Genomic DNA, 25,812 nt, shown 5'->3' on the forward strand with positions numbered 1-25,812 from the left:
AAAATAGCAGAAAATAAGTAAGTGAGTAAGCCCAGGCTTTATAAGTAAGTAATTGTTAAGTACTCAGGGAGAGGGAAGACAGTACAACTTACACCTGTTTAACCTGTAGCTCTCCATTGCTTCCCTTTGTGATTCAGCCACATAAACTAGATAATGTGGAGCTGCACTGGTCATTACTGGACTCACCTGAGACCGGGGTCATTAAACTGGGCACAAGGCAAAAGACCAGCCTGAGAGGCCTGGACCAGCTGCTCTGGGGAGATAAAATAAGATGTGAGTTTTGTCATGGAAGAGCATGAGCTCTAAAAAAAATCAGGCAGACACGAGGCGCCTGCATAAAGCATGTAGTTGGGTACAGGGGCTCACCCTGTGAGCTTGCTGCTTTGGTCACAGGGGTTTTTCCCCCTGTTGGGAATTGAACTGATGGTTCGTCGCTGCTGCTGCTGCCCTTCACTGTTTCGAGGTTGCAGATGTACCGTTTTGGTGAGATTTTGAAAGTCAAGATTACCTTTGGCTGCTCAAACTGACATCTGCGTTCGGTGCAGCAGGCGAGAGGTTGGATCAGCCGAGCTACAGAAGGATGCGGTAGAGCCTTTAGATGTAGACAGCATAAGTATGTTCTCAAATAAATAGCTATAAAATGCCTCAGGAAAGGGAATATTGGAAGAAAACAAAATGAATGAATGTATGAACAGTGTATCTTAACGCTGCCTGGGTAGAGGTGGCAGCCTCAAGCGCTGCTATAGATGCACACCAGCCCTGCAGCGGGGCAGCTGAGCACCGCGGCGCGGTCCCGTCTGCTCCCACGGGGGTAACGCGGGTACAGCACTCCCCCATGTACCTGCACCTGTCTCCTTGTTCTGGGTTGTTCTTTTCCTACATCAAACCTGGCTGTCATCGTTCCCCTGTTCCCTGAGCCGTCGCCACCTGCCTCATCCTGCGCGGTGACGGTGCGGCGGTGCAGCTGCCGCAAAGGGGAGAGAAAGATGAGTCTGTGGGATCTTTCCTTACAAAAGTAATAATTTAATCATGACATTGCATGTTTTTTAAGATCTATGGGGGTTTTTTACAAAAATAACGTTGTAATTGCAAGTCATGCCTGACTAGAGGAAATGAACATGGTTGCTACGCGAGGGCTTAGTTTTTTTAGATTTAAAATTCTTAAGTTTTTATAGTCTCCAGTGTTTCTGGATCATTCTATTGAATTATCCAGTCTCTACAGCAAAAGGTACTCAAAGTAAGCTTTAAAAAAAAATCTGAATTCTGCTGGTTGAATTAGTCCTTGAAATGAGAGGAGTATCTTTCTAGTTGTCGGTAGGGAATTGTGCTGGATTCCTAATGGCTTCGGACAGGCACCTTTGTCCAGCCTGTGTAACAAAGTGAAAATAATAACACGCCTTTAAAAACTAGTGAATGTATACAGTCTGGTTTGAAAATAGTTGATGCCTTCAGTGTCTGTGTACGTGGGGGTGAATATTGATTTGCTGCCATCTAGAGCTGGGTTGTTCTATTCCTTTTTTCTTTTTTCTTTTTTTTTCTTTCCCTTTTTTTTTTTTTTCTTTTTCTTTTTCCTTTCCTTTTCTTTTTCTTTATTTTTTTCTTTTCTTTTTTCTTTCTTTTTTTGTTGGTTTTTTTTTCCCCGTTCCTTTTCCTATGTTCCTGAGAGTACACAGTGTGTGGATGTTCCTTCTTCCTCTTCCCCAGCATTTTGCCAGGAACATAAAGGAATCCTGTTAATGTTGGGGCTTGAGTACAGAAAAACATACATGGCGTTTTAATGTAAAAATTAGCTAGCTTAATACAACTAAATGCAGTTAATGCAATTTGTAAACAGTAAATGTTTCAGTGCATGGTAGGGGAAAAAAAAATTACCACCTTTCTATGTATTCCCTGACTTGTTAGTTAAAAATTATTTCAGGAAAAAAATTAGGAAGAAAAATGCTGCTGGAGTTCTCCTTTCTTTCTCTTCTCCCATGACTTTGAAAAGGAGAGTTTAAGAGGGTTTTTTTGGTTAAGAATAAATGAATTTGCAGCAAAGCAGTCTGTTAAAAAAATCATATTTTCTGTTCATTTTTATGACTCAAATGCAATTATCAATATTTAATCATATTATAAAATTGTTTTGTAATTTTAGGCTCGTTCATGTATGTAGGACAGTAGTGGAATGTTAAATACAGAGAATACTCCTTACGGAGTTAAAACATCACCATTTATTTCCCTCTGTAAAAGCCAAAATGAGAAGAACAGAGAAGTCCGCCTTACCTTGTGGGTTTGGAGCCAAGTTGAATACTTCTTTAGGATAACGATGTTTAGGTGCCATCTCCTCCCTTTCAGTGTTTTCAGTGAATATTACCATTTTCTGGAGAGGTTCTGATTGCAAGGTTGATGCTGATGATAATTTGTAGTACCTGAGCTGCTTCTTTCAACAGCTAAATGAAGAGTATATTATTGTTATGTGACTTTTTGCAGAAAAGTAATATAATACAGCTCCATGCCTTAAAATGTGATCTAAAAACCGGTTTTGTGGAGTCACGTTGGTGAAATCAGACCTAACCTTATCTGGGAGATCGCTTATTCATGAGTTCTCAATAATTTTGTTGTCATTATTTAATACATATTTGCCGTTAGCATATTCTAATAGTTAATAGGAAGACCACCAGCGTGTCTACCATGCTTTTCTATACCACAATCTCTTGCTGCCTCTTCACTTTATTGGAAGTGAGGGAACAATAGAGGGATTATAATTCACAACTGTATTTTTCTAGGATTCTCATAAAACAGACCTCCATTTTTCAACACATTTACCATTCTCACCACTGTAATTACTAGACATTATTAAATTTCTTTTAAAAAATTGCCTTTATCACCCACAAAAAGCTAAACCAGACTCTCTGGCAGATGGCATCTCCCCTGCTATTTGCTGCACGCACATCACCCCACGCTCACAGTGGTTCTTGCTGTATCTCAGTGTGTTGAGGAGCAGCAGATCCAAGCCCGGAGCAAACCTTTTTCCATGTGTAAGCCTGTACCCACCTCATTTTTCTGTGTTGTGATATAATTGTGAATATTCCTCTTAGCCCTCCGCCCCCCAAACACTGGGTCAGTTTGTTGCTTGAACTGGCAATGCGGGTTTGGAAAAATTGTGATGGTTTTTATTTTGTTTTTCCTTTCCCAAAGCAAGCATCCCTGCTTTTCTCAGCAGGGAAAAGGTGGCAGCAAAGGCTGTAGGTGGGCAGCAGGCTGCTGGGTTGCAGAATCTGTAGAATTTATTTTGAGATACCAGGGCTTGAGTAAGTCTTTTTACAAAATGAGCCCATCGTTTGGGGATTATTGGTATGTCGGATTTCACGGAGAGCTGTGTAGCTAGCTGTACAACATTTGTAAAGGTCTCTCGTCTAGGAAAATAATTCCCTTGACCTGCAGAAGTAACGGTCGTGCATCGCATGTTACTGGGCAGAGGAGTTCGATTTGAAGCATTTTCTAGAGCCACATGATCTCAGACACTCTTGAGTTACTGTCTCTGTTTGCTTTAAAAATAGCCTTAAATCAATTTTCTGCAACACATCTACCTCAAAAGTCTTTTTATAAATCTGAAAATATACGGGTGATTACTTTATTCAAGAGTTCCAAAAATATTCAAGTGGGAGACACATCTGATTCAATTGAACACGTTACAGTAGTTGAAATTAATTACTCTGAAGTCACTTGCCCTTAGTCATTTAGATTTGATTTATTTAAGCATTTTTCTGGTTAAACACGGCTTGGCAGTTGAAGAATGCTTTTTTTCTTCTAGCAACTTCAGTTGCAGGTATTGGATTGCAGGGATGTCAAGGGTGCTGCATTTTCCATGGTGGAAAAGGAGAGCAGGGGACGTTTCTGGTATTGCCGCGGTGTACGAAGGGACCTACTTGTAAGCAAGTATTTACAGATCAATCTCTCTTGTTAAAGGTTTGATGCCACTGTGAATTTCTCCTGTCACTGAGAAGGAACCAATGCAAAGCAAATAGTTTGTTTTTCACGAGTTGTGCTTGCCTTGGCTTGAACTTCTCGGCGCTGACCCATTTGGAAGCCGGCCAGAGCGAGCAACCGGGCAGGGGAAAGGTCAGGCACTGGAGGTCTGACGGGGGAGAATGTGTTCAAGGTCAGAACTTGAAGGAAAAAACTTGATCTTACAGGGCATTTGCCATCCTTCCTCCTGAAGAATGTTTGGAGTTGGTGGAAGTGGGCATTAAGACTAGTAACAGGATTTACCCAATGCATCATTGGCTGGTTTTTAAGGGAAAATCTTTCCATTTATTTAGCTGAGATGGCTGAGATTTTTCTCTTGGTGGTGCCGCCAATTATCAGCTGTTCTTACGTTCTATGTTACTTGTAAAGGTAAGTGTAAAACTAGGAATTTATATCTAGATCACACAAAGGTAAAGCTGAGTACTCCAAGCAAGCCTGAAGTTCGGTTCCCAAATTTGCTTTGAGCCATTTGAACAATAGTTTGACTTATTTTCAAGGTTCAACTTACAAAAATAGCAGGCAAGCAAGATACCTGCTCCTGCTTTCTGTGTGTATTTATCAAAAGAAGAAATAACTAAACAGTTTCAGGTAGTTTTTCCTTTTTCCTTGGTGACCAAACATGCTGTAAACCTCCTTGAGTTCGTGTGCTGGACCACCTCAAAGTCACTCAGGTGTAATTAAAGGAACGTGGTGTTCTCATTGAAATGATTATGTTGCCATGAATAACTCTTTTAATAATAGTTGCCAGTTAGGAGAGATTCTTTTCATTGCTTTGACAGTGGGTAAGCGAAGAGTTGGATCTACTTGAAACAAGGGCAGAAACGATGAATACGTTGAGTGGAAATGCTCACAAACAAGTGCCCAGGGTACAGATTAGAGTTGTAAACTTGTCTATTAAAAAAAAAAAAAAACAAAAAACAAAAACCCCCCGAACCAGGCACCCCAGCTTTCTGCAGGACCTCTCTTTTATGGTCAATTTTGGATGGTGTCTTGAGGGAAATTTTTAGGAGGAGAAATGTTTGTAAAATGTTCTTAAAACCTATTTTCTTCCCAAATTTTTTAGTATGTTTTGTTTGCTTCAAACAAACCAAACGAAAAAAAAAACCAACCAAGATTCCTGGTAACGATTTTTAAGTAAATGACATACAAGAATCAGGGCAGTTTGAGAGTCATTTTTATTTTAGAATTCTTTTAGCATTAACACATCTGCAGTGTTGATGAATATATGGAAAAATAAAATTGTGCTCCTATCCTGCTGTGTCTCCAATGTGACAATAAATCAACTTTTTTTCCTTTTAAAATGTCTGGCCTTGTAATTTATGTTTGCATAACCCATTACTAAATTCATAGTAGGTGTTTTAGTTGGCAGGCACAATTCCAGGGGTTCAGTGGACCTCTTTTAAAACTGAGCTTTTGTTACTATTCATAATTATGTGTAGAAATATGTGTATTTTCTTAATTATAAAAACTAGCTTTCTTTAGCTTTAGGTCCCCTCTTAATTCCTCAACACAAATTGTGCTTTAAAGCTTTGAAAGAATTAGTGCTTTTTAGACTTGAAAAAAGAAATGGGTTTACCAGGCTGGGTTTTTTCCCCACTTTTGAATAAACAAAACCAAAAAGTAAAGTTGTGATGCATCCTTCATGCTATTTGTAATTTTTGAGGCTTCTTTTATTTTATAGTCAAGTTGTAAATATTTAAGCCAGCATCAAGACAGTATGCAAATAAAAGAAGTTTTATTAATAACCATTATCTGGACCCTGGTAATAAATATGTATGACTCACATAGGAGTAAACCCACCCAATAAATATAAAAGCCATACAAAACCATTAACAATTTTTAATGGACTTGCAGATGGAATAATTTAATGCAACTGCAGTTACTCAGGTTCCAGCTCCTGTAACTATTTCTCATCTGCTTGAAAGCTTTCATCTGAAATACGTTGCTACCATTCATGATTCCACCTTGTCTCTGTTTAAAACCATAAAACTGTGGTTTCACAGTTTCTGAAGCACTAATGCTTATTTATGGCTATCTTGCCGCATTTTTTTAAGTAGAGAGGTGGTTGCTTATCTGTTGAACACGCAATGACTTTTTTAAAAAAGAAAGTTTTTGTCGGAAGCAGCGGTGCTAGACCAGGGCTGGGCAGTGGGAATGGGGCTGAGCGCTTGGAAATTATTGAAATTGTTGAAAAAGTTGGAAATTACTTCACGCATGTGCTTTGCTGGTCCTCGGTGCTCACTGTAACACAGGAGTTACGCATGTGCCAGTTCCTATAGCACATTGTACAGATCTGTGCTTGGGGGACCAGTTCATCGGTTATTAAAGCCAGTAAGGACCAGCCTGAGCACGTGCCCATCTGCTTGAAAATGCTTTCGTGTCTTTTCTGGTATTTCTCTGAAATTTGGGAAGCCAGGAAAAATATCACCTGTATCAGCTCATAAATAAAAGCAGTCCACTTTGTTGGGTTGGTTAACGTAGATCTAGCATCAGTGCATCTTGGAAAAACTTCTGCTGTGGTTTTCTGTATGTTGTTTGTTTGTTTGTTTGTTTGTTTCCTACTAGGTGTAAGTCAGGATGCTGTCAGGTATTCTGAAGTGTACGTCAGGTCCGTCAGTTGGTTTGTCTGAGCACAAGGTGGGCATCGGGGACCTGTTCACGGGCAGGGTATCACAAAAGAATTTCTCCCGTATAGGCTGAATGCTGATAAATGAGCTGCTCGGTGAGAAGAGGGACTTGTAAACATTTCAGAATTTTAAAAACTCATTTGAAGCCGAAGCTTTCATTTAGTGCGAGAGAGTGCTGGGAGTGCTTTTTCAAAATGCTCAAATGTGTTCAGACTTCTCAGTCCTGTTTGTCAGAAGTGATTTGAGCGCCGAGGAGCTGAACCCTTCCACGCTTCCAGTGCACTTTAGGGCATGTCTCCACCTGCAGCGTAGCTTTGCTGAGGCTGCTGGTATGACCGTGGCTTTCAAATGTGGCTTAATGTGTTCCCTGGCTGCTCCCCGTGGCTGTCAGGAGCGTGCGGCTTCTTTTCAAGCTTGCTGGCTGAGCACAGCTTTCGGGGACCCTGCTGCACTGCAGCTTCGAAATGCCAGATCACCGAAGGCTTAATCAGACAAATTAACCTGTTCCTGATTATCCCCTTTGCCTCTAACTCCTGCTGGTGGGCAGCTGAAGAAGTGGAGTGGGCAAGCAGCACCGGGTTTGCAGTGATGACGAGGGGCTAGAGGTGGGCTTGGGGCTGCGGTCACACCCCGCTGTGGCAGGAGGCAGGTTAGCCTAGCTGGCAGCACCGCGGTGCCCGGCGGGACGCCTGGATCGCTTGGCACGTACAGCCCGGGCTGCCCATCGCTCCCTGTACGAGCCTGGCGGGGAGCCTTCCTGGGCTGGAGGAACTGGGTCCGGTTTGCCCATCCCTTTGGCACGGCGTAGCGATCCACTCTTCGCTTTCTAGCAAAAATCGACGGAGCAGTTGGTTCCTGCGTGTGGGCAAAGGTCTCAGTGACGGGCGGTACACCTCACCCTGTGTGCAAGGGGGGAAGGGAGCAGAACACTTAGAGTTTCTAAATGCATTTCTCTTTCATATTGAGACAAACCAGATTTCTAGCTTGAAAGGAAGAATTGACAACAGCAAAAAATTAATCATGCTTTGGCACAATTTGTGTCCTCGCTGTTGGGTCCTTGGTCAGGCTGTGCTGTGGTGGGGACACGCCGCAGTCCCCAGAAGCCAGTGTCCATCACCAGCCTGACCACGGGCTTGATGGGAGGGGATGCTGGTGAGATGAGCAACATTAGCAATCGTGTGAATGCTGAAACTCGGCTTAAAATCAAGAGCTGAATGTGGACAACAGCACACTGCAGCTGTGCAGCACTCCCTGAGTATGATACACCTTTAAACCGTGGGTTCTTTCTGCGCACACCACCTATTACTGCCTACGGTGCACCTGGTTCATCCATGCAGTTAAAATAAGGGCAGCAATAAATAAATGAACTGCTGCTTTGTTAGGGAAGGGAAGATACTCTTAGTCAAAAAAAAAAAAAAAAAAATCAGGTAACCGGTTGAAGTAGTTCTTCAATTAATGCTTGATAAAGCAATAAGCCATTTTAAAATGTACTTTCAGTTAACAGGAAAAGGCATATATTAATTTCACCTGTTGAGGGGATTATCTCTGCTAAACACACTCATTTTACATGAGACCAAAATAGATCCTTAAAAAATTAATACTGCAATAGGTTTACAGCCGATAGAGAGATTTCCTTCAGACCTGTTTTGTGGTATGCTCATCTGCTTTTTCAGGAATTTTAAGCATTGAAGGAATGAAGTCAAAGCTGCTGTTTGTCTTTGAAATGGATGCCTCTTTGATAAGCCTCTGATCTCTGTACCTGGAGTTGTAGTAGCAGATTCAAACACTGATTGTAAAATTGGGAGACTAAAATGTAGCCACGACAGCTTCAAACACTCTGTCTCTCTGTCAGATTCAATGCACAGGACATTGCCAGGAGTTAAAACGATGCAAAATTAAAGTAGCCTACTAAATTTACCTGCCATGGAGAATCCACAAAAGAGCTGCCACTTCTAATCCTCAAATTCGTTTCAAATTATTATTTTTTCAAATTGGACTCCCTGATCTCTGCAGCTCAAGCTGTTGTACAGATTTGAAAAGCTGTCTCTTCTTGTCAGATCACTGGTTTAATAATAATAATATCTTACGTTTATATAGTCCTTTTCATCCTGCAGCTTCCTGAAGTGCTTTACAAGCTTTATATATACAAAATCGTGCAACCACCTCTTGGGTGGCTGGTGCTAGTCAGCTGGAGAAGCACCTGGCAGCTCGTTACCCTTGCCTTCCTCGCTCACTTAAAAGCATCGGGGAAAAGTAAAAGACGAGGAGATGATCCCACTTCATCCCAAGGGAATGGTGCCTTCATCTCCTACAAATGGGAGCTAGAACCGCGGCAGGGATGTTCTGTCAACCCCAAAACTGGGGGCACAGTAAAGAAAAAACATCGCTACGGCCTGGCAGCCCCAGTGCTGGTTTTGTTTTGTGATTATTTTTTTTTATTTCTGCGTACTCATAGTCTGAATAATACCAGTCTCTGGAATTTTGGGGGGGAGCAAGAGGAGTAACTTTGCATCACTCCTTTCAGAAACATACATGTGAAGATGCGGGTGCCTTGAGTATAAAGCAGTTATTTAAAAAAAAACCACAACACCCAAGTCCAAACCTCCCCCCAAATATTCTTATGCATCTGTTTTTGGAGGAGGCTGGATGGACAGCTAGTTCTAACCTGTGTGTAAATGCGTTGCAAAGGTTTCTTTAAACCTCCAGAAGCTGGGGATGATCACGCCGAATAGATTTTTGTCACATTAGTTCTAACTCTTGAGGTAATCATTTCTGGGAGAAAAGAGGCATTGAAGTGGCATGTGTACTGCTCATTAGTGGAAGAGGCACAAATGAATTGAGCCACTCTGAAGGAAAAAAGGGCAAGAACACATTGGCGGAGGTTTAGACTCCATTAATATAATGAGACCAGTTTTTTGTAATGATTGATCTAGTTGGTTTTTTTTTTTCCCTTCGATTAGTAGTTCATGTTACATTTTTGTTTGGCTTCAAGTTTGCACTTTCTCAAGATAGCTGATGCTGAAAGGCAACTCTATTTAAAAAAAAAAAAAAAAGCCAACCAAAAATCAGGCTCCTTTGTTCCTAAACTTAAGAGCCACATACACATCTGAAGAACATCCTGCTGTGATGTGTTCATCTGCAATTTGGATCATGTCCAATCTCATAACTTTTTAAAATTATCCTGAATTTCGTGTTCTAGATACCATTAGAGACCATTTACTGTGTCCAGATTCGCATCGAATAATCCTGCCTTCTTCCTTCCCCACCGTTTGGGTGCACAGGGGATGCTAAAGAGGAAGGCTCCTCTCCTGCGTGAAGGGGAGGGGTTTACTTCAATGGTTTTTGAGAGCCAGGAAGAGGGAAAGATGGAGACCCAGACGTGATCTCAGGGGCCTTAAAAATGTGGAAAAAAAGAAAGCCTACATCCATAGACACTAATGCTAATGGACATTTATCCTGTCTCTGGCTGTAAATTATTGAGATCCTGCTTCTATCTGGTAACGCAACTTAATCAGAATTGGTTTTACTGCTTTGACCCCACAGGGAACCTTCTAATTTCATGTTTTTACATTTTGTCTAGTCGCTATACTGGGAATCTTTGTATCCAGCCTTCTGGTGGCTTTTTGAAGAGATAGGCTTCGATGCTCACCTAAAAAATGAGCATCAGAGGGCTACGGTGCAGTGCTGCAGCTTTTTCCTGCAGTCCTTGGGGTGATGGCCAGTTGGAGGATACGACTTGCCCAGCAGTTTGTGGTCCAGCACTCTGTTCGGGACCTGGAGTGACTGAAGACATCCCTTCTTTTTCCATCCTTCATGGAAGTGCCATGGCTTCCCGAGCAGAACCCCTTAGGGCAGGCTGCCGTAGGCTGTCCCGTGCCAAGGGCTCCTTCTGTGACTCTCCCATCTCGCAGCCTTCTCCGGTTATGGCTTTTGCTTTTTTATCTCTGTAGATGACACACCTGTGCCCTCACACGTTGTCTCCTCACAGCCTTAGTGTTTGGGGTTTTTTCAGTCTCCCCATGCGCAACCGCAGGTTTGGAGGCAGGAAGAAACCTGGGGACTGGCTCTCCTAGTTGCTTTACGTAGATGCGTGTAAGTTGAAGGTCAGTTCGAGGGACCGTCCAAGTGCATGCCTGTGGCACAGCACCGTATAGCTCCTGCTGGAGGTTTTGTATGAGGCTGCGCCATGTGGCATAGCACAAGAGCGCGCTTCCCCATTCCGAATGCTGCCTCTGCCGATGGGAGGTGCACACTCAAGTTACCTTCTGTTACTTCGTTAAGGACGGTCACTAATTTTGTCTATGCTGGCTTGAAAGGAGCTCCTACCTTGGCATAGCCCAGATGCCAGGAGAAGGTGTTTCCACATCGGGTGGAGGCTGGAGGGTTGACGTTGCTGCAGCTCAGCATCCTCTCTGCTGTTGAACTAAAAGACACAAAGTCTGTCTGTAGTTTGCAAAGAGATTACTCCCCTCTTGCGTTTGAGTTCCGTGTTGGAAGGTGCTGGTGTGCCGCGGCACGTTAACGGTGATGCCTGAGAAGACCAGCCCTATGGTGTGTTCTTCACCCACGCTGACCTGCGGGGCTCACACATCTCTCAGTTCAGTAACTACCGTATCTTTATTCTCTTAGCCTACTCTGCAGGTTTCTTAAAGGGATTACGCTCCCAAGCCTGGGATTTAAAGCTAGTTTTAATGAGTTTGATGAGCCTGTGTAGCAGACTTTCATAGAAGCCTGTCTGTCTAAATAGCATTTTTAATAGCAATTCCCTCTGCTCAGGAGATTAGCCAGCTGAATGCTTTGAGGGCTTCCTCCCCACTGGATGGTGGCACATAAAGACAAGCTCTACTGGACAGTCATAGTCCTTGCCAAAAAATGAGTGTCTTACCGTTGCAGCTCACTGGCGTTAGAGCTGTCTTTGTTCTTCGTCGGCATCGAGGTGTAAAGAGTTGCATGTGTAAGCTACGTGCTGTTGGATACTCAGCTGCATCTCTCTAGGCTTTTACTCTAAGGTTCCTCACCACTGTCTTTTCTGGAGGATACTACTTGCTGATCTCCCACAAGTGACAATTTTCCCCAAAAACCCTCCAGCCTTCAAGTAGTTTACTTGTTGAAGAAGGTAATCTCTGAATTCATACGGCTTAAGCTTCTGTTGAAATTCTTTAACTGTGAGCTAGTGAAAAGGCACCCAGATGCTCTGCTTATCCACGTATATATATTTATGTATATGTACACACGTAAAAGTAGTTCTGCTTATAGATTAAACTGGTGATGGTGTCTTAGAGCAAGTGTGCAACAGTATCTCTCCAATGGACGTGCTTTTCCAGTAAATTCTGTGCCTCAACAATAGTGTTAGCACGTTCTTAGATGCGTGAATACATGTTAAATGAGTTGTAGAAAATAGCGTCTGATAAGGAACTTTATACATGAGCAGCAACTCGGTGAAATAGGTGAGTGTAGCCGGTGTGATTTATAGGCTGTTTAACTCTTAAAACCTGTCGCTAATCCAAAATCAAATATTGCTGTTCTGTTTTCCAAATCAGTGAAATTTTGGAGAAAAGACAAAAGATTTCTGCATTCTTTTTTTTTTTTTTTTATGAAAGGTGCAACATGTTTTGCATGTGTGCTTTTGAAATGTTAGAAGTATTTTGTGGGGACGAATGGGCAAAGTGCATGTTGTTGAATTGCTGTTCAGAAACAAAAGCAGCTTTGGGGTGGATTTGAGCGTTTTGTTATCTTTTGTTAAATCTGATCATATGTTCATTTTTCTGACCTTAAAAAAGGGATTCTCATGTCACAGACCTGGGGTGAAAACTCTTTCAAAAGTCCCTATTACTGTGATTATGAACACGTACCAAGTTCTTAGACACATTCAGTTTCTTTCTTTTTTTAAAATACCTGCATGCTTCAGAATACAGTTGATAGAGGGAGTTGGTATTTTGGGGGGTTCGGGGGTATCGTTGTCTGTTTTCTGCTGTTTTACTTTTTGCTCTTACTGCTTTAAAATTGCACAGTCTTTTTAGAATGTAGCCTTTTTACATGGGCCATTACTTTATGCATGTACATACGTCCCTATACAATGTGGAGGAGCAAGGAACTTGAAAAAATGTAAGATAAAACTTTAAAACTTGGAAGTTGTCTGTCCTCAGTAATAGTTCTTCTATTTGTATTATTTTCCAAGTAAAAGAGAGTGGAAAAGTGTGGGGGTTTCCCCCCTGTCGATACAAGGAGATGCTGAATGCTTAGGTATGGCATTGTCTGTAGCATTTAAGGATAAACAGATACTTAAGTGGTAATAGCATCTCTAGGTTTCTTTCTTCCTTTATCACGATGATTTGAAGGAAGAGAAAATTGCTCACAAGTCCTGACTTGTTGCTGCCAGATAGGGAAGTCTATAATTGAAAGTTTGGCATGAGTTTTATGTCCCTTTCATAGGTATTTGCTTTTTACCTTGCAGGACTAAAAAAAGTGAAATACAGTCAGGTGTAAATGATGTTATATAAAATTCTATTGCCAAATCCGTGCTGTTGAGAAATAAAATATTTTTATGGAAACTAATAATTTAATTTTACCAATGTACCGACTTTTTCTTGCTCGCAGAGTAGGAAAATTGGCAATTACTATTCCAATTACCCAGTCTTATGGAAAGATTTACCTGTTGTCAGATACATCATAATTTATATATTGTATAAAACCTAGTGTGTTCCACACTTAGATATTCTTCAATCTGATCTTTTAATATTTGTGCTAGGAATCAGAATTTAATGTTGGAATTAATTAAAACCCAAAACATTCAACAGCTATGATTGCTGCCTATGGAAGATAATAAGGGGATAACTAGTAGAGATGTGCTAGGTTTTAATTCGGTTACTTAAAAGATCCTTGGACACAATAGTATTGGAAGTGTCCATTAGTAGAACTTGCACATTTTCTCTTGTGTTGACAGTTCTAAAAGCTGAAAGATTGGCCTCTAAATGTCAGCGAAACATGGTTTCCAAATGGCAAGTAGGTATATTTGTGGCTACTGTGCTGGTGCTCCTCCTTCCCCCGCCCCCTCTTATTTAGGAACAAATCTTGTATTTGTAGTATGGATTTTATATAGTGATACACAATTACAAGTTGTGCCAACAGCAGAACGGTATTTGTTTAATAAAACATTGAGTAAAAAGAGCCTGGGTGTTTGGTCTTCAGTACAGTCACTTTATGTTTAATGTTCTGGAGCCAAAATAAGAGAAAGGTATTTAAATCTATAGAACAGAGCTGTTTCTGAGAACTGTAGTGACTTTTCTTAGATAAAAAGGAAATATTAACCTTCATATCAGTGGGTGGATAAGAAAAAAAAGATGCTTAGTGGATAAAAATCATGACATTTATCTTTTTAAAAACAGGGTCTTGCAGGTTGAGCTCTTTGGTTGAAGGCTTTCCAAAGCTGGATGACTAAGTAAGAAAAGACAACTCCCAAAGCTGCTGGGTGGAGTTCCTAGGCTGGTACCAGCAAATTCCCAGAAAGGAAAACAATTGCTCCTTAATTGGAATTCTTTAATCCAAAGATTATTCACTTTATCAGTACTCTAAAATTATCTTCAATAGTGTCCCAGAATTCTCAAGTATTGTGGCTGTTTTAATTGGGAGAGATGTGTTCTGCTTGTACCGCGGTGGTAGATGTGCAGTAGGATGCTTTGAAGTATTTCTTTAGTATTTAGGAGCAGAACGGGGGAAGAGAAGTGAAGGAAGCAGAAAATTAAATGAGGTGCAGTATAACACGAGCTCTTGACCTGTAAGGAGAGACTGGAAAAAGTGGAAATCAATTTAAAACTCGTGCTTAATTTTTTGGGGGAAAAGTGTGTATTTTTCTAATATTTCCCTTTTTGTATTGCTGGACTGTGTAAAATTGCATTTTTGTGACATACTCCCCTAACAAAACTTTCTATTTTTCTGTGTAAGTTCACTTTTCTGGATGGCTCTTGCAGAGTGTTATATATGCTGCCGAAGTTGTGGGTAGATGCCAGATTTTTATGTACAACGTGACATAGTCTGTGTGAAGGAGAAGTAGCAGGCTGTGTTGGCTTTAATATTTGTAAAATGTGTTGTACATAAACACTTTTCAGATAGAACAGATTGTCGGGAATCTGTGTCCTTGTTGTCAGTAAATCTTTATGCTTTTAAAATTTCAGCTGTACCTTTCTATTGTTTTTCTCATGTGTGAGCTAATTAGGAGGTAGTTCATGGTAAGTTGATGAGAACATTAAAAATCAGATCGTTCTCCCCATTATATCACTTTCTTCAGAGATTGTTTTCCACATAATATCAGTTACTTTCTTAAAAACAAAATCCCAGAGATTGATAATTTATGGAGTTTGGAATTTGCCAAAAATACTAGGTATAGAAATCCTTTTGATTGTGAAAAGCATCTTAATTGCTTTGAGGAAACTTCCTAGTTGTATAAATTTGGTATGTTGTTGTACAAAACTTGCTGGTTTGTTGTTTGCTTTGTATTTACTGTTCATTTTTTACATGGATGCTGGATGTTAGATACTAGCTGCTTACCTTGATTATTTTCAGATCTGTTCTTCATGATGTTAGTAGAACGCTTTCTACCCTGTGTCCTTTGGCACCTTCTTTTGGAGGAAGAAATCACTGAATCTGTATCATGAAATTCTTGTTTGGACTTTCAGGACAGATTCTTCTCCTGGGACTACTTAACACTTTGCGAATACTGTGTGTTTATTCTGGCCCTTAGGTTGGACCTGCCAATATAGGAAGCCAAGCCAGAGGCTGCAGGAATTCCCAGAAAAAACCCCACAACTTCCCTCTCAGCTGTGAAAGAGAAATGTTTACCAGAAGCTGAAGTTAGCAGCGTGATTATTGAGCAGGGAGGATGAGATGGCAGTATCATCGATAGCGAACTGCGGGAGAGTTCGCATCCAGGACACTTCTGTGGCCGGGGAGATGGCAACAAGAATTGGCAGCAAAATAGTTTGACATTATTTTGAATTTATTTTGTGTGTTTACTGTAGTATTAGCTTTACTATAAAGGAGAATTTCACATTTGTAGTTCTGGCATCTGGCACTGGGAAAAACAGGTAGTAGCTCTTAATCCAACTTTTTTTGATATGCCTTTTGTTTTGCTCTTTTGGGTGGTGGTTGTTGCTTAGGAGGAGGAATTGCCGAGCCTGACTTTCCGAGTACCTGTCTACAAGTAGCACTGTAATTGAAAATATATACTGCAAATGCCTGTAGGATAAAAGTTTCATTTTATTTGCTGACCATCAAGATATCTCTTAGTGGTAATTAACCCTTCACCTGAAAAAGATTGGAGCTCAGTACATTATCGATCAAGTCATAGCATTGAATGCTATATAAAACAACAAGATTTTAAAAAGCAGAGATTTCACATACAAGGACATGTAATTTTCCGTAGCTCGCAGGACAAGATAATACCTTCTCTCCTGGGAATTGTAAGTGAGGGTGAGGAGTGCTCGGAGTACCGAGTGGACGCAGCCAATCTGCTGTGCAGGGAAGGGAAGCGCTTCCCCCAGCCCACGTGCACTGCATCGACATCTCTCTTCATTTCTCCGTCTCGTTCCTCAGCCTCTTTGGGTGTCATGATTATGACTGATCAGATTAGCATCTTTGTGAGTCTTTTAATGAGCCTGTCTCTTAGCAGAGATTTAGCGGTTCAGGCATTTTTTTTGTTATTGGCAAGATTGATGGTGGTGTTTTCTTTCTATGGAGATGGTTAAAGTTTTAGTATTGTTTTCATCAGGTTGGTCATCTGAGTAATTTTGGTGGATTATTTTTACAAGAAGTTTATTTACTCCAGCTTGTACTTACTCTGGCTGGTTCTCTTAAATCCATGTAAAATAGCAAAGTAGAAGTACACAGGAGAGGCAAAACTGGAAAAAGAAACCTCTGGGTAGAATCTCTGGTTTAAGCAGATCCAGCTGCGGTGCTGCTGAAGGAGATGGTCTGGGCACACGCTGCCCGCGTATTCTTATCCCCTTGCTTGAAGATAGTTTGGACATTGATCTAATTTTCTCTTTGGGCTTAAAAGTTAGTGATTTAAAGGCCGGCAAACCAATCGCTAATCCTTAGGTGGGGTGAGTTGCATGTGCCTGTGTAACAGGTTTCTCAAGGCTGGGGTCTCGCAGGATAGAATTCCCTGCAAAACTTCAGCAGCAGTACGTGGATCGGGGTCCCTGCGCTGTATGGTTTCTCCCCTTGCAGCAAGGACATAGTCACTGTCTTCTAGTTGGTCTTTTTTTTCATCTAAGGAGACTGGTTCTTCGTGGTTGCACTGAAATGAGACAATCTCGCCGCTTCTCCTTTCCCCTAATTTGACCCCAGCTGAAGCAAGTTTCCTGAAGTTCTTGCTTTTCTCACTGACTGCAGCGAGCAGGTCCAAACAGGACTCTTCAAGCTCACTCACTGCCTGATTCTGGGTTAGCTCCATCTTATCGTGTGTAAGCCTGTTGCTGGCCTCACAGCTGGAAGTGCCGTGTTCCCCAAGCAGAGGTATTTGGGAATGTTTCTCATAAAAGAATTGTCTTGAAGGTGCCAGTTGATCAAACTAGACTTTTCATGGGAAGATGTTTTGATAAAGGTTTAACTGAGAATGGTTGCTCCCAGACAGCTCATCCAGCGGTGAAGATGAGGTGAGGGTGAGGTCTGGGTTGATGATCTGAGTGCTTGTCTGTAGCTGGGGGATTCGGGTCAGGATCCCTTCGCCTAAGTGATCCTGTGGAATTAAACAAGAGTCCTCTGAGCCCTCCGCGAATGATTTAACACTGGTCTGCTGAGTTACTTTATCGTGAGAGCTTTCCCACTTGCAGTGCAAAGAAAGGTTGTGGCTTTAAAGGGGAGCGGCTCGTTCTCCTAAAGTATAATTCACGTTGTGAAGACTTTTTCAGAAAGACTGTCTAATCCTGAAAACAAAAGGACTTGTGATAAGGGCAGTCACTTTTAGTTTGTGACATGGCTTCCACCTCTCCTTCATCGTACTTCACGGAGTTTCGGGTGGCTGGGGAGAGGGCTGCTTGTTCCCTTTATTCCGTTTTTCCTTTTCAATACTGGCAGGTTTTGTGGGAAGGGAGAACTGCCGCACATCTCTGTCTCGTTGCATGCAGTAATGCGTTGCAGCAAATGTGGGACACGTAGGAGTGGTACCTGGGGGTTTCCCATCGCTGCCTTCCCTGGTAAAGACCGGGAGGTGACATCCTTGAGGAGATCCTAGCCCCTGCACCTTGGGCGAGACTCATGGAGCAGATACCCTGCACAGAGAATCTTTGAATCAAGGAACAGGAACAAAGATGAAGAAATTCCAGAGCAATTAACTTGTTGTGCAATATTTAAATTATTTTTAATCATAGTTTTACCTCAAATTATAATTTAAGATATATCATGTAATCACTAGTAATACAAAATGAAAATGGAAAGGGCATGTTCTTTCTTCTGAACGTTCTCCATGTAATAATCAGCTAATAACTCTGTCTGCTTGAATTCAGAAGTTCCACTCGTTCAGTTTTTAAGTTGGCAGGCAGCTTTTTAATTCTTCTGTTCTAATTTGTTGTAACATGTATGAAATAGATGTGTTAATTTGAGTAAATACAGTAAAGTTAATCAAAGGAAATGATTACAGAAGGAACCCAAGAGGGTAGCCAGTTATCACTCAGGAAGGAGTTACGTAGTTCTGCCAGATTAATTAAATACTACTAGTTAAAATCAAAGGTTTAGTGATGAGAATCTTGTTGAATTTTGGATACAGGTGACTTGCTGTAATGGATAAAATGATGACCCTTCAGTTGAACCAGATTCTTTTTTTGTTTCCTTGTAAAAAGCCAATTTAGTTATTCTTGACCGTCCTGTTGCGTTTTTAACTGTGCATTTCCGTATGAATTTCCGTTAATGGGCCGAGCAGTAAAGTTCTTTTGCCCCCTCACGTAACGCTTCGAGGTTGCTTCACTGGAGGCCCAAGTGCTCATTGTATCTCTGCGTCACGGCCAAGTGTCCCCACTCTGAGAAGAGAGCTATAATTAACTTGCAAGGCACTAGTCAGAGGATTCGGCAAAATGCCAAGAAATCAACCCCAATTACTATATTCACGTTGTCAGTAGTGCCCACTTCACCGTTTCTGCTAATTTGAAATGGCAAGTCCCAACTTCCCATAGCGAAATTACCATTTTTTGCACTGTTCTTCTATTTTCTGCTTCGCGTTCTGTTATTTTGACTCCATTAAATTGCTGTTGTAAAGAGAGTTACAAATCATCTTGGAAAATTCTCATAATTGCAGTGATACAATAAAAATGTGGTGGATCCAGAATTACACAGCTTATTTTTGATACAGTTTAATGCAGACTAAAGGGGTAGTGGTGCAAAAAAACCAGATGGTATTGAGGGTTGATCACAGCTATGTCTGCACTTAAAAAGAAGATTCTTGTTGCGGGAGTTAAATCAGTACTGCAATTAAAAATATGTTGGGAAACCTGACTTTTTCAGTGCTTTGCATACACTACCTTTCAGACCGTTGTGTTTGCTGTCCTGTTGGTACCTAGTTTCTTATTTAAATAGTTCATTTCGGGGTTTGGCTTCTTTAGAATGGGTTTTCTCAAACTTCCCGTGACCAGCATCAAGTGTTACAGGGAGCTGGGACAAGAACTCATTAGCTTGATCTACGTGACAGAATAACGTATTTCAGAGTATTTTTGGGGTTTCAGTGCTTGTAGTGCAGGTGGCAAGGCACAACCTTCCGTAACCTCGGGCATTTTTCTCATCTGGAGGATGGAGTCTGTAGTTGTTGGCTGTGCTCTGAGACACCTTGAGTGGGTTGGTGGCTGCGACGGAGGAGCTAGTTCCTGCTGTGATCTGTGCTTCCAAGATCCCGCCAGACCGATCTGATCCAGCTTTTATCCTTCAGTATTCAATAAATGTGATTATCTCTTTGCAGACTTCTTTCACTCTTATAATGAGTTCCCGGTTTGTCACCTGTTAATCATCTGATATGGAGAACTGAATTAATATGTTCCCCTCTATCTCTCTAAACATTCGCTTAAGGGCTAGGGCATTGGGTAGGAAGGATTTTAATTCCGTGGCTTCATGTTCTGTGGTAGATAGTGGGTTTGACAAGAAGATTGGTGACGTTGGTAGTTCATTGAAACACGTTCAGTGATGGTTCTTTGTAGTTGTAGCTTTACTTTGAATTCCTAGGTAACATCCTTAGGAGGAATACTTTGGTTTAGTTCCAACAGCAAAAAATACATTTTGTATTTTGATTATAACTTCCATTAATGAAATTGCCACGACTACTGTAACTACCACTTTTTTTCATCAACTCTGGCTGATGACAGAGTGAATTGAGTGGGCATGAAATGCAAACTTCTTGCTCTGCAAAACTTTCCAAAATTAAATATTTTCACTTTTCTTGATTGGCGCAATAGCAATATGTTACAAAGAAAAAGGTTTGTTTCTTTCTTTCTTTATTATTATATATAGATGTGTATGTATGTATATTTAAAACCAAACCCATACACCCCCTTTACACCAGTTCCTTTTTGCATTTGGGCCATGCCCAAATGGCCAGTAGCGTAGCATCCAAGATGTTTTTCTGGTAAGTGGCATTCTGCAGTTTTTGCCTTGCTTGACTCAGAGTAACTTCTTGTTGTAAAGTGCGAGTTCCTTTCAACCACGTTTAGACCAGTGCTGTTCAAAGGTCTGTTTTTAAAAAAGATCACAGTGCCAGGGTTGATTAGCTGCAATAAAACTAACTTGCTAGCCTAAGCTGGCCATGGCCACTGGTACATCTATTGATGTTTTCCTTATTAGCAAAGTATTAAATTAAAATTATTGTAGATTTGTAGAAAGATATTGTAGAAAAAAACATCAAAAATATCGTAGAGGTGACCAGGAAGGTTTATTCTGCAGTAAGTATTCAGAAGTAATATTTCCACAGTCTTCTGTCCTTTTTAATGCAGTAATGTATTTTGTCCAAGAGCCTTTCTCTTTTGTTATGAATATAATTTACCAATATCTTCATAATTCTGTCCTCACTGCTCAGCTTCATCTTTCTCACTGATAACTGACATGTTAAGGCAGGGAACATGAAGGATATTATCAAACTTCCAGAATAGATATGTATTTTGATAGATGTATTTTAGCCTTTTGAGCTTCGTGAGTCTGGGCGGTCCTGAGATGACCTATTGAGAAAATGATTTTTTCCCAACTGCAGCTTTGCCCAGGCAGCTGCCGTGAGGGAAACCGTTTGCTTATTTGGTTTGAAAGCTTCGAACACCGGTGATTGAGCTCCTGCAGCGGAGTATCGCTGCTCCCCTGCTGTGCGATGTCCTGAGAACAGCAAAGAATGTCACACACTTCGTAAAATAAAGTAGCGGTATTTCATACTGACTGGCTGCTGAAAGGGTCGTGATTGAAAATGTGAAATAACTTTTAAAGCGCTGGTTCTTTCTGCTGTTTTCTTTTTGACCTCGTTTTAATGATGTTTGAGAATGGATGGCTTTTATTCGAAGGGAGATTTTTCAGTAGAAATACGGCGTACTGTAGAAACAGGAGGAAGTATACATAAAATACAGAGATGTTTTTAAGATCGAAGGAGGTGGAATCTCAGATATTAATGAGTGCTGTAGATAAATGACATTTGAGTGGGGGCAGGAATAATCTTTCTTCAATTTTAGTATCTCTTGAATAATTTTGGCACGCTGATGATTGTATTCAGTACTTCACGCTACCTTCCTTCCCAATCCTTTTAAACTCCATCATGGTTATATCCTGTTGGAAAAAAAATAAAATTATTTACATGCAAGTTAAAAGATCTGCCTGAGGTCATGGCAGTGGCTTGGTGACAGTTCAGATCAGCGCTTGATTTCCCTCCTATTTTTAACTTTATGTTTTAAATGATTGAAGCCACAGTTAGATTTGAGGGATGTTCTGTGGGGGGTGGATCATTGCAAGGTGTGAAGCCGTTCCTGCTCGAACTGTTAAAACAAAGTTGTGTTTATAGGTTAGCCAACGTGATTTGTTTCTCTGTCCCGTGCCCCAATTTGAGCAGCCTGATACATCAGCTGAGGACCAGTACCGAGGCTGAATAGCTCCAGAAAATTAATACAAAGGTAAAAACTGCCAGTGAGTCAGCAGGAGATGGAGCCCAGGGGTGTTTGCAGAACGCCAATCAGCTGTGAGCAAGCAGAATTTAGAAATACGGGATTAATACTGACTCTGATGCATAGATCCACCCTTTGTAGGTGTGCTGTGGCTCTGTGCGAGGACAGCTTGATTTAATCTGGGTTTTTTTTGGAAGTAGAGAGCACAACAGTCGGGTCTCCCCAAGGACCAGGGCTCTGCGTGGCAGTTTCTGGAGCAATAGTTGTTACTAGTGGCGGGGGGGTGGGCGGCCACGGAGAGAAGCTGCAGTTGGTATTTCGATTGCATTAGTAATACAGCTTTTGCACATAAAGCAGCTTGATGGTGGGAACTTTTAAATCGTTTTCTCTTCCCTGATTGTGGGTTATTCAGAAAGGGAGTTTGGGTAACTGAGATTTATTATGACTGTCATTAAAATCAGTCTTTATTTTGCAGCATCCTGAAAACCGTTTACATTGCAAAAGATATTTTCGGCAGTAAGTAATGTAGCTTTCCCCCACCTGCAAGCAGGAGACATGTGATTTACAGTCCACAACAAATCTTGCTTTACTTTTTAAGAAAGGAAAGGGGGTTTTTGCAGGCCAAAAGTGGCTTTTTCATGGGCAAAGCCAAACTGCCCCCATAACACCACCAACTCGCTCAGTATTGGGACCAGCATTACCATTAGATACTGGTGGGTCAACGTTATCCCAGTTCGTTTAATCTGGAGTTTGAATGGTTGTCCCTGATTGTAGACTTGTTTGAGCAAGGAAGAGATGAACGGATTTTAATTGGTTTTGAGTGGTACATAAAATGAACCTGAAATAACTAAAATGGACTTTTATCCACTTGGTGGTGGCTCTGTTGCTGCTTTGGACGGAGCTGGACGAAGGCTGCGGCAGGAGCAGTGGTCCCGTTCGGAGGGACTGCCCGTCCTGCCTGGCCGCACGTCCTGCTCCATCGGGAAGGGTTTTGCAGCCAGCTAACAAAAAAATCATACAGAAGAAATATTTGTTTATGGAGAAATCATGATAGTGTGCAACGCGACAGGAATAAAGTGTTGCTCTTTCCTCTGAAACTGATTATAAAGAGGGTGGAGTTCGCTGCAGTTAATTTTATTGTGTTTTTACAAGTTGTACTGGTTTTTTCCCTTCCCTGTTTGTTCTTACTTGATTTTTGGGAGGATTCAGTTTTTGCTATTTAATTAGTAGGGAAAATATCCTGCTTTTTAGTCTTGCATCATGTATTAGATCCGTGTTCTGACATGGTGGAGCTTGTGGACCCTTTTAAGTATAGCTTCATTATTTATAAGGCATTAATCAGATTAATTTCGTAATAGTTTCCTGCTAATCCTGCCATTGTTCCTTAAATCAGAACTAACAAAAGCACAATTTTAATACCCTTTTAGTTGCTACAACGTCCTTCTATTATCGGTTATATTTTTATTAGAGGGTACTTTCAAATACTTTTTCAAAATCTTAAAATGATTGAGCAACATCTTAAAATTATAGCACTTTTACTACTGATAAAAGAGCAATTTATCAAGCAAATCCCCTTTTTATTAAAATCATGTTTCTTTGTCAGTTAAAATTTGTAGGAGGCTTCCTACTTCTGTATAATCCCAGTGCTTGTGCCAGCTAGATGTTTTTATTATTTTTTGTTTTACTAGCAAGGATGGTGAGACTTGCTCAAAAATGTGTTTCATTTGTGGAAAATATCTTTTTGGTCATCTTGATAGCATTTATAGTACTTAACATACTGACATGCAGCAATAAATACCAAAATCCTAATTACTTGAGTATTATTTTGTTATTACTGAAGAAACCTGTGTTGGAACATGACTTCCTTAGCTTCAGTTCACCAGAGGCCTCATTTCTAAGACCTTTTAATGAGGTTGATTATTTTTCTGGTATCTTTTTCAGTTCTGTTTTATAAAGTGCTTTTATGTTATCTGATATTGAAATACGCCATCAAAGAAATGTTGTGACATTACATAGCTTAGAACAGAAACTTTATCTAGTCGTAGTGTTAAGAACAAACAAACAAGCAAAACCAACCAACCAAACCCAACCCCCCTGGAAGTTTAAAAAGGGATGAAAAAAAAAGTTAAGTCTGATTACCTGTGTGGACAGCTGTATTGATTTCATTCATTCTTAGCTGCTGTTCATCCCATTAGCAACAGCATTTTAAAAACTCCAATATAAATAAGTAAATAAATAAATAAACAAATAATTACAAAAAGGCTATTATAATCAGAATCTAAAGGTAGTCAAGCAGATTTCTGAATTGATGTACCTCAAAAGTACATAAATTTCAATGATGATGAAAACTTCTCTTTTCTGTACCAAAAAGCATGATGGGGAGCTGCTTGCATACAGCTGAAGAAGAGACGTTTGCTCATTAGCTTATTGTGATAGGGTCACTTAGATGTCAATTACATATTTTATATTTATAGAGCATTTTTGTTCATGGAAGATTTCCAAGTGTCTCCCAGGTACTACCACATGCATATGAGAAGATTAATATGTTATTTTTCATTTTGAAATCGGTCTGGTTCAGAAACAGTAGCTCTGTTCCTCTGTTAAATGAATACTATTTTCATAAAAAGACTGACTGAGGTAGAGGAAGTTGCCTGGAGTTGTCACGTGAGGTTTTTCTCTGAACTGTGTATACTGGAATAATTTTCTTCTGTGGTAGGGGCTTCCCTGAAGCAGCGACTATGCTTCTGATTTAACTTATTCTTATAACTGATTAATGAGGGAATGAAAGTTTTAAAAGCACTCACAACTCATTTCATTAATAGCTTATCTCCTTTTAGAAATTGTATCTGTATTCTACTTTTGAAGCACCAGATGAAACATTTTACAATCCCATCATGTGTTGCTCCTAAATTGGGAAGGTTTAATTTTTTTGAAGGAGCTCTACAAAAATTTGTGCAATTCAAAGGAAGCGTTTTTTTCTGATTTTGGGGATAGACTCATTATGTCGTCAGTAGTTACTGATCTATTAGAGGGGGGTTTAATATGAAAAAACAGGAGAGGTGCTGATCTCCTGTAGCCATGCAAGTTTTCAAGGCCTTCTGTGAATAGCAGTTAAATAGATGATGCTACAGTTGGTTAAGATTTAGATCTGTTAGAAGGGATACTGTAATTTTTTTTTGAGGTTTTGCTTTGTAGACTTTTGCTTTGAATTGTACAAGTGAATGAGTGTCTTCAGTGTCTCTTCTTGGCAACTAATTAATTGCCTGAAAGAGTTTTTGCATGTAGCATTTTACATGGTCCAAACCCATTTGAGTTGCTATGTGCAGTTGAAGATGTTGAAGTGTTTGGTGTGTTACACTGGCAAGGAAAGCATTTCTCTACACACATGCAAAATGCATATCTTAACAGTTTTTGAACCAGTTTTTTGTTCTTCTGGATCAAAGCTAGTACGTTAGCAAAAACTTCACATTCATGTCTTTTAACCTGCTGGTTAGTTTGTAGGTATGTATTCTTTCCTGCTTAATAGCAATGAGCTATGTGTGTATCTCATGCTCATTTTAAGTTCACAAAGCAGTTGTTGATATGGTGGCATTTAAAAACATCTTGAATGTCTCTTTCTTGGAAGGAAAAATCTGGTAAATCAGTTTTCTCCATTGTGGTGTTAGCAGTACCGCTGGAGGTGCTACACAGGGTCCTGGAAGTGCAGAAAACCCAGTTAGCAAGAGGTCTTGAGAGAAAGGAAGGAAAGCAGGTAGTGCTGGGAGACCGTAATTAGGGCAGATTTTATAAATATTTTTGTGTTCCTGAAAATGCCGTTGTGTATTATCTCAGTCAGTCATGACAATAACCAGCAGCAGGGGAGAGAGGAAGGGGAAGTGGAGAGAATTAATATACAGACCAGTAATGTGGCCATTCCTCCTTTTAAGAGACGCTACACGATGCACGGCTTAACTAGAGCAGTAATAAATATAACAGCCTCTGTTTCTTTTTCCTACAAGTAAGACGCTAGCAGGAAATTACAACTTCATATAGGAAGCCTCCAAAAGGCATGATGCCCTCAGATTTTCATG

At 40.6% G+C, this 25,812-nt stretch overlaps 1 protein-coding gene and 1 long non-coding RNA gene across 8 annotated transcripts in view; one reads left to right on the forward strand and one right to left on the reverse strand.

The window, feature by feature from the left end:
• The window catches only part of CUX1 (cut like homeobox 1), a 281,049-nt gene that overhangs the window by 54,524 nt on the left and 200,713 nt on the right, over positions 1-25,812 (forward strand). The window lies entirely within an intron of this gene.
• The window catches only part of LOC308066257, a 37,188-nt gene continuing 12,881 nt past the window's right edge, over positions 1,506-25,812 (reverse strand). Inside the window, exon 2 of the long non-coding RNA XR_013929089.1 lies at positions 1,506-25,436. This is a non-coding gene — a long non-coding RNA (uncharacterized lncRNA). The remainder of the gene's footprint in view (positions 25,437-25,812) is intronic.

Source organism: Falco punctatus (genome assembly GCF_963210335.1).
Source record: "Falco punctatus genome assembly, chromosome: 1".
Lineage (NCBI taxonomy): Eukaryota > Metazoa > Chordata > Aves > Falconiformes > Falconidae > Falco > Falco punctatus.